Below are 8957 nucleotides of genomic sequence, written 5' to 3'. Positions count from 1 at the left end.
CTCACAGTCAGTTTCGTGTCACACTCGTAAATATTTCATAAATAAATTTTATTCAAGTTGGTTTACCTTTAATAGTTCATCAAAAGAATGTCTTATTTATTTATATACTACATAATTGACTCTGTACACTGCCAGTATCAAAAAGGAATTTTCTACATATAATAAGCCCGCAAATTACCGGGTAGCGTGACAAAAATCTGTCATTTCACAGTTCCATTTAACACTATTATTAATGGACTAATGGAGATTGTTAAACAGATTGGTTCTGTTGAGTTTATTTCAATGTATTTTGCGAATTACGTCGCTAAACGTTTAAATGTGAATTTTGAAAAATATTAATTACATGATCACAAAAATATATTACGAGACGAAAGACACAAGAAAGGAAAAAGTTAAAGTTGTAGGTTATCAACATTTTTCTTTCTCGTCACTTTGTAATTCGAGAACTTGAGATACAATTCGGGTAAACAAAGTTTCCTGGTCTCATCAGTGGGTTGGGTTCATCTTCTTTCTTATTATTACAACATGTAACATACAAACTTAGGGTTTTTAAAATTATTTTTCTTGTAATCAATATTTTAAAAACAGATAATGTTATAGTCATGGCTTATCCCCTCTAAAACTGTGGGTACATAAACACGATTAATTTGTAATGGAGAGAAATTGACTATTTTAACGTACTCTGTTTTACTCAACGGTACGTCTACGGATTTAAAACTCTAAAATCAAGGGTTCGATTCCCCTCGGTGGGCTCACCAAATAGCCCGACGTGGTTTTGTTATAAGAAAACACACACATAATATAAGAAATATTACTTTACCGGTTTGAGATAGAAACATAGATAAAGGTTTACTGTAAAAGAGAGATCATACTTAATGGATGAGAAAGTACTTCTGACTTATTACGCTTTTCTTTGGTGTTTAAACTGTTCATGATTGCTAGGTTATGAATGGAAATGCTTGTTTGCTTGTTTTGAATTTCGCGCAAAGCTACTCGAGGGCTATCTGCGCTAGCCGTCCCTAATTTAGCAGTGTAAGACTAGATGGAAGGCAGCTAGTCATCACCACCCACCGCCAACTCTTGGGCTACTATTTTACCAACGAATAGTGGGACTGACCATCACATTATAACGACCCCCACGGCTGAAAGGGCAAGTATGTGTGGTGCGACCGGGATTCAAACCCGCGAACCTTGGATTACGAGTCGTACGCCTTAACACATTTGGCCATGCCGGGCCCGCGAATGGACATAACGAAAACATCTACATTTCTTATTCTGTTCGCTGTTGTAACAAAATGAATTTGTAGAAAACACGGTGTCAAGTAACAGTAGTACAATAACTGTTACTTGTGTTCATTCATGTGTTGTTTTTGTTTGTAAGATGAATTACGAACAAAATATCATTCATTCCTCCACAGTCTCACGAATAACATAAATTGTCATAACAACAGAATGTTTATTAATAAGTGTAAATGAGATTAGATTTCAGGACAACGTATATCTATCATACAGCCATTGCTTACCCGGATTTCCCTATTCCTTTCACAGACAAGTAACTTCCTTGACGAGACTGCTACGTCAGTGTTGATTTTGGAGCATCGGACATTTCACTGTCCCTCCCCTACTGACTCTCTATGGCTGTAGTTTCGAACACCGGAACCTCTGTAATTACAGTGTTTATTTTTCTTTTATGTTCTAAGATGAAAATGGAGTCTTAGCATTCCAATTCAGGTTTTTATGGATATTCTCAATACAAATAAAATTAGAACAAGGAATTTCTAACAAAAATTTCGCAAGATGAGAAAAAAAAATGTCCTAAAGTGTTTGACTACCGATTGACGACTTGATTGATGAAAGTTGACTCAAATTTTGTTCCCGGAATATCATTAATGTAATTATTTTAATGAGCATGCGGTTATAACGCTCGACTCGTAATCTGAGGGTCGCGGGTTTTAATCCCAGTCACACTAAAGATATAATCTCCCTTTCAGCCGTAGGTACGGTCAATTTCACTATTCGTTGGTAAAAGATTAGCCCAAGAGTTGGCGGTGGGTGGTGATAACTAGTTGTTAAACATTGCTAAATTAGGAACAGCTAATGCAGTTAGCCCTCCTGTAGCTTTGCTCAAAGAAATAAAATAAACAAACATTAATACTTAACAATAAATCTAGAATTTCTCCATGGTGGACTCTGAGTTACTTGTTTTAGCAGTACAGTTTCATTCTCAGTTACATTAATAACTTTCTCCCTATATAACCCAATACCTTTCTATCAACGAGTTTCGAACTGAAGTCTCTCATAGCAGATGCAATGGTATTCCATTTTGTAATCATTATACTGTTTTTTGCACACTTTATCTATCTGTAGGGCCCGGCATGGCCAGGTGGGTTAGGGCGTTCGACTCGTAATTGAAGGGTCGCAGGTTCAAATCCCCATCTCGCCAAACATGCTCTCCCTTTCAGCAGTGGGGGCGTTATAATGTGACGGTTAATCCCACTATTCTTTCGTAAAAGAGTACCAAGAGGTGGCGGTGGGTCGTGATGACTAACTGCCTTCCCTCTAGCCTTCCACTGCAAAATTAGGGACGGCAAGCGCAGATAGCGAAATTAAAAATCAAACAAACAAACAAACAATATCTGTCTGATTAAAAGGCCTAAAATTATAACCAATTAAACATTGTTCTACCCTTGAAACCTATGATTATAACAAATATATCTTCTTGACTATCATGCTTTATGTCTTCACTCCCGACAGGGTGCAATTCACCTCATATGTAGAGCCACACAACCATTAAAAAAACTATTGCCATTAAATAACATATAACCTAGAACTTCAAGATAATCTTTATGTACTCCTAAGCTTGTTAATTTTTAGCAATTCCAATTATATTACGGTCATTTATTTTAACTATTTTATTCCCCGTATTTATAACACTAGAATAGTAGCATTTAAGCCTGATCTTAATTCTACTATGTTTATCATTTAATCTGACAAAATTATTTTTAAACTTTCTTCTAACACCCGAAGCGTCCTATTACCACTAACCTCGCTGCACTAGCTATCTTGTCAGTTTCGTAATTCACACCTTTCACGTCATCACTTTGAAGTATATTTGGAGATTCTCCAAACATTTAATTTTTTTAACGTAATTAAGAGGATCATACCAAAACAGAGATGTCCCTCTTTCCTGACTCGAGCTATGTAACTAAAACATTTCACAGAAACTTAATTTGAACAGTGGCATTGCACTGAATCTAATTTGGCCAGAACTACTTACAATTTATTCGGTCTCCCAGTGGGTTAGCGATAAGTTTACAATCTTGTAACGCTAACATTCGGGGTTTGGATCATAGTGTAGGACAGAATGGATTATATAGTTCTGCGTGAAACAGCATATAATATGAAGTTTTAGTTACAATTTCTTAGTTAAGAAGTACACGCTAATAAAACAAAATACTGAATTTGCAATCAATGATATGCTCCTGCCATCTAGTGAATAATTTTGACACTACATGTTTTATTTTAATCAATAATAAAACAAGAAATGTTTCAATTTTAAAAGTTAAATTAATTAGTTTTAGTCATTGTAGTATCGAAAATGATTTTATTAAATTAAGCAAAACGCCAACGTAATAATTACCGCAAGGAAGTGTTGCTATTAAAAAATGTTCGTGTTTTCAGTGTTTCATTTTTCCGAGGTTACAGCATTTCTTAATTTCTCCGTAAAACATAGACATTTCTTACCACTTCAAATTGAGTAGCTATAACGTTATAATTACGGTTTCCTGATATGACTACAATCCTCAACGAAGTAAAAAACAAAACTAAATAAGAATGACGTGTACTCTCAATCAGTTATAAAAATTTAAAGACGCAAGTTTTTTAAAAACTTCTGAGAAGAAATGTGAAACTAAGTTTTAAAAATATCTTGTTTCTTACAAGAAAAGAATAAAGCAAGAAGAAAAACTAGTCATATTGAAAAACTTTGATCACTTCGTATGATATATATATATATACATACACTATTGGCCAAAATTTTAAGGCCAATCAATGAACATAAAGAAAAAATATGCATTTTGCGTTGTTAGACTCAACCACTTATTTGAGTAGAACTTCGAAACATGACAATAACAAAAGGGAAAATAAAAATAAAAAACATTTTTAGCATTTAATAGGGAAAATGTAAACACTATAAAATTAGCCTAAATACTAGCTGGTCAAAAGTTTAAGACCACACTGAAACAAAGCGTTAATCGGTAGACACGTAACGAAATTTAGTCATTTGTGTTCAAGCATTAGAGTTGTCAACATCGCCCACTGACATCTCCTGTGTTACATTGGGTAAAGACATGGCAAAGGCTTAAAAGTTGACAGAGTTTGAACGTGGCAGAATTGTCGAGCTGCAAAAGCAAGGTCTGTCTCAACATGCCATCGCTGGTGAGATTGGGCGTTGTAAAACTGCTGTTGCAAATTTCTAAAACGACCCTGAGGGATACGAAACGAGAATATCAAGTGGTCGGCCCAGGAACATTTCGCCGGCGTTGAGCCGGAGGATTCGACGGGTTGTTCGGCAAGACACCAGCCGATCGTCGAACCTGATTAAGATCCTTACGGACGCAGAATGCAGCTCAAAAACAATAAGACGGCATCTACGAGAGAAAGGCTTTAAAAACCGTAAACGTCTTCAAAGGCCACGCCTCCTTCCACACCACGAAACAGCTCGGTTAAACTTTGCTGAGAAGCACCAAATATGGGACATAGAAAAGTGGAAGAAGGATTTGTTTTCTGATGAGAAACAACTTAACCTGAATGGTCCAAGTGGCTTCCAACGTTACTGGCACGATAAGGATATCCCACCGAAAACATTTTCACCATGACACAGTGGAGGAGGCTCCATCATGATCTGGGGTGCTTCCTTCTTCCATAAAACAATGGAGCTTCAGGTTATACAGGGGCGTCAAACAGCAGCTGGCTACATTGGCATGTTGGAGAGAGCATCCTTATGTGTGGAAATCACTGGATCTTTTAGCAGGACAACGCTGCAATCCACAATGCTCGTAGGACAAAAGACTTTTACATGGCGAATAACGTGATTCTTTTGGACCATACAGCGTGTTCGCCCTAACTGAGCCCCATTGGAAATGGTTGAGGTTGAATGGCAAGGGAAGTCTATAGAAATGGACGTCAATTCCAAACAGTGCATGATCTTCGTCAAACCATCTTCACCACTTGGAATAACATTCCAGCCAGCCTTCTGTAAACGCTTATATCGACCATGCCAAAGCGAATGTTTTGAAGTTATTCGCGATGACGGCCGTGGAACTCACTTCTGAGACCTCTTGTTGGGTATTTCCTACCATGTTTAGGACTTCTTCTTGGTATGGTCTTAAACTTTTGACCAGCTAGTATTTAGGCTAATTTCATAGTGTTCACATTTTACCTAGTAAATGCTAAAAAAGGTTTTTATTTTATTTTCTCTTTAATTATTTTCATCTTTGGAAGCTCTACTCAAATAAGTGGTTGAATCTAACAACGCAAATGCATATTTTTTCTTCATATTCATTGGACTGTTTGCGGTCAGCAGTGTATATATATATATATATATCGTGCAACTTATTTTGAGTAACAAGTTCTAGATGTCGCTTTAATAAATACCCAAATTTGTGACGTGTCACACGAGTGACGTCATGCATATTTACAACAGTTCACAATGGCAGCACGAAGGTGCTCAACTTGACTTTCATTCGAAACGTTCCAGAAGCGAAATATTTTCAGTAAAAAAAAAAGGCGAATAGGAGACGAAAATAGAGTTGAAAAAAACGTAATAATTATGATGGTAAAATAATTAAAACAGTAAAATAATAGAAATATAATAAGTAATATAGAATGACGTGGACTAAAGAGTACATTCATAAGCATTAGAAATAGTAAAATGAAACAACTATTAGAAGGAAAAATAATAGCAATGATATCAGAAATAGTACAAAATAATTAAATAGTTCGTTTCTAGTTTAGCACAAAACTACATTATTTGTGTTGTGCCAATCGCAGGTATCGAAACTCGGACTTTATAAGGCTGCAGATTTGCCACTGTGACACGTGAGGATGAATGAATTAGAACAAAAGTAGATTAGAAATGATACGGAAACAGGCATATCTATCATTTTTATGTTTGCTTTTTGTGAAGCATAATGAGCTTTCCCCTCTTTGCCCACCGATAATGTCGAAACCCAGTTTTTAGTATTACAAGGCCGCAAAATCAGTCTTAACACTAAACCTCTAGAAAACTTTAAAACAACCGTCAGAGAAAAAACGTAAGATCCGGCGTATTTCACGGAAACAAAAAAGCTTAAAAGGATTCACAAGTTTTTATATAGTATTTTGACCCCTCTCCCTTCCCTTCCGGTGGGACAGCAATAAATATTTGTATTTACACCGCTAAAATCACGGTCATCGTTTCCTCTCTGCGAACACAGAAGATAGCTTGATGTTGCTTTATTATAAAACTCACACACACACATGCCTCTCTGTAGTGATTTGGCCCGGCATGGCCAGGTGGATAATTAGTCGCGGTTCGAATCCCCGTAACACCAAACATACTCACCCTTTAAGGCGTGGAAGCGTTATAATGTGACGGTCAATTTTGTTATTCGTTGGTAAAAGAGTAGCCCAAGAGTCGGCGGTGGGTGGTGACGACTAGCTGCCTTCCCTTTAGCCTTACACTGCTAAATTAGAGACGAGTAGCGCAGATAGCCCTCATGTAGCTTTGCGCGAAATTCAAAAACAGCAACTATAGTGATTTATTAATTTACCAAGTGTGTTGGTGTGATCTGATATATATTAAATTTTGTAGATTCTCCATTCCAAAACAGAACTACAACAAGGTTTGTAAGGATATAATAGTTACTTTTATAAATACATAAGCCTCTTCATTGGCTTAGCGGCAGGTCTGTGTACTTACAACGGTACAAAATAGGTCTCAATGTTTTTGTACATGAAGATAAACAATATTCATCTCCCACTAGGGCCCCCAATGACTCAGTGGTATGTCTGCGGACTTACAACGCTAAAAACCGAGTTTCGATGCCCGTGGTGGGCAGAGCACAGATAGCCCATTGTGTAGATTTGTGCTTGATTTAAAACAACAACAACAACTCCCGCTATAAACCGAATTTCGATATCCATGATGGACACAACGCCGATTGTCCATTATGCAGCTTTGTGTTAAACTACAAAGAAACAATCAAATAAATGATTATATCTTATGTTTTTAAATACATAGTTTTAAGTACGAAAACAATGTATTGGATGACAAATAGACAATAGCTGTGAATGGCTAAGAAATATATTAACTATACGACAAACCACATATTGTTACTCTAAGTTAACAAAATAGAAAACACACATAAAATACGGAAGAGACTGTTAAACTTGTACCTACTCTAGCTTTAAAAACCCTGACGTCGTTTCTTGCTTTTACAACGTTGTTCATGCCTTCTATCTCATACTAATCGAAAGAAAGGGTTCACACGAATTAAAAACAAACAAACAACGTTTATCTATAATTGTTTGTACATCTATCAGACTCATAAAGTCTGTTTTTTGTGGATGTTCTTCTTTCAGCATCACGAACGCATGGATTATTGGACTAAGAAAGCCAAGGACATTAAGTCGAAAATTGAAATGGTTTAATGGTCCTGTTTCATTTCTAGAAATCCATTAAGTAATTAGATTCTCTCTGATGAACTTGCTTGTTCTTTTCTTATCAGTTCCTGATTTAATGTCTTACTTTACATTAGTTACGTTCAAATGAATAAGCAAGTTTATTAGATGGTCTCCAAAGAAGACCATGAAAGTGGAAAACTAAACCTGAAAGGTTTGATTCTTTTCACTTTTGACCTTAATAAACGTTAAAAGAACAAAAACAGCAGGTAACAAAAGCACTAATGTGGTGGTATATACATATGTAACTATTCTATCCAACGATTTCAATGTTTTCTTGCTATTTAAGAGTTTCTTCCTGTCTCTACACTAGGTAAGGCTAATGAAAAGTCGGGTATTCATATGTTCTCGTTTATTAAAATGTATAGCTATCATGTCAAACATGGCTAACAATATAAATATATATATATATATAACATTTTGTTTTGTATTCATATTTTCATTTACGAATTAAAATAACAGAATATATTAGAGAATAATTCTTTTCGAATTAATAAATAAAATATTCGGTACCTTCAGCTTGAATGCGGGATAAATGACCTTGTCAGAGGTCAGATTCATGTACATCCGTCTGTAATTCAAATCTTCATATAAGGGGAAAACGTCAAGTCACTTACACGGCTAACCCTAACCGAATTGCTGCATTGACTGTTTCTTTTATAACTCATCCGCATCTGTAAGTTTGAAGAGTGTTTAGTGGCACATGGTGGGATCGAACCTTCAACTTTTAGGTTTGCGGCCCGACATACTAATCCTGGGCCTCATTTGACTCAAAGTACGCTGACTTGTAGAATCTCTTCCATCAATCTGAGAGCTTTAACTATAGCTATCCTCGAAATGTGAATCTTTGAAAGGAAAACTATATTAACAAACACGAAATACACACTTCTCGTGTGATGTCTATTTCTGTTTCATAGTAAAAAAAATACTGAAAATCTACCCAGAAAATAAAATTGCCAGTTATGAACTGTATTCAGTGAGCAGAAATGCGTTTTCTTTTCCGTTGGGCACAACACATAAGAGTTTCCATTTTGGGTACTAACAAAAATTTATAAGCTATTTAAATTTAGTTCGTTACAAAGCTGAGAGAAATGGTTTGATTGTTTGTTCTTTAATGTCGCGCAAAGCTACTCGAGAGCCATCTGCGCTAGTCGGCCCTAATTTAGCAGTGTAAGACTAGAGGGAAGGCAACTAGTCATCACCACCTACCGCCAACTCTTGGGCTACTCTTTTAC

The sequence above is a fragment of the Tachypleus tridentatus genome, chromosome 7 (assembly GCF_004210375.1).
Source record: "Tachypleus tridentatus isolate NWPU-2018 chromosome 7, ASM421037v1, whole genome shotgun sequence".
Classification (NCBI taxonomy): Eukaryota; Metazoa; Arthropoda; class Merostomata; order Xiphosura; family Limulidae; genus Tachypleus; species Tachypleus tridentatus.
This window is presented reverse-complemented; position numbering follows the sequence as displayed.